The sequence below is a fragment of the Centropristis striata genome, chromosome 4 (assembly GCF_030273125.1).
Source record: "Centropristis striata isolate RG_2023a ecotype Rhode Island chromosome 4, C.striata_1.0, whole genome shotgun sequence".
Taxonomy (NCBI): Eukaryota; Metazoa; Chordata; class Actinopteri; order Perciformes; family Serranidae; genus Centropristis; species Centropristis striata.
The window spans coordinates 2,852,179-2,853,249 of record NC_081520.1 but is presented as its reverse complement, the minus strand read 5'-3'; the positions used below and the strand labels follow the sequence as shown (position 1 = coordinate 2,853,249).

At 35.4% G+C, this 1,071-nt stretch overlaps 1 pseudogene; it reads left to right on the top strand.

Annotated features, from left to right (window-relative positions):
* Positions 1-229: 229 nt before the first annotated feature.
* LOC131969837 (olfactory receptor 4S2-like) lies at positions 230-1,044 on the top strand (annotated as a pseudogene).
* Positions 1,045-1,071: the final 27 nt, after the last annotated feature.

Here is a 1,071-nt window from a genome sequence, read left to right as displayed (position 1 = left end):
TGTTTGCTTTATGTTTCAGTTGAAAATTGTGCCAAAAAAGTCCAAGTTAAAGCTAATAAGATTTTTACAGATTTATAACAAAAGGTAACATATTTATTGCTTAATGTTCACAGTAGAATAGCTGTGAACCTAAAAAAGGATTATGATAAACTCCACCCAGATCTCATATTTCACACTGAGTGCTTATTTTCATAGTGGAACTTTTAAATACTTCTATTTTATGATTCTCATGTCTTTATATGTTTTTATTGTTTGTTCCAATCTTTTGCTGATTGTGGTTATCTGTCTGAACAGGAGCTTACATGAACCCATGTACATTTTTCTGTGCAGCCTGTTTGTAAATGAGCTGTATGGTAGTACAGGGTTGTTTCCATTCCTTCTGGTTCAGATCCTCTCTGACATTCACACTGTTTCTGCTCCTTTTTGTTTCCTGCAGATTTATTGCGTACATACTTATGGAGCAATTGAATATTTAAACTTAGCTGTCATGTCTTATGACAGATATCTTGCTATCTGTTACCCTCTACAATATAACACACGAATGACATCCAACAAAATTGCCACACTTATTGCTCTAACATGGTTATACCCTTTACTTGCATGTATTGTCATAATATATTTGAATTCCCATTCACAGCTGTGTGGGAACATCATTTACAAAGTTTACTGTGATAGCCACTCTGTGGTCAAGCTGGCATGCTCAGAGACATTTGTAGTAAATACATATGGGCTCATTGCGTCTTTTGGCACAATCTTTGGTGCTTTAATTTTTATTCTTTACACCTACATGAAGATTCTTCTAGTGTGTTTTTCTGGTTCTAAACAGACAAGACAGAAAGCTGTCAGTACCTGCACACCTCAACTCGCTTCCATCTTTAACTTTTCTGTTGGAGCTAGCTTTGAATTAATACAAAGCAGGTTTAATATGAACCGTGTACCCAATATGTTGCGAATTTTTTTATCCTTATACTTTCTGACATGTCCACCGCTCTTTAACCCTGTAATGTACGGACTGAAAATGTCCAAAATCCGTGTCATAGGTAAAAGTCTAATGTCCAATGTAGGCTATTA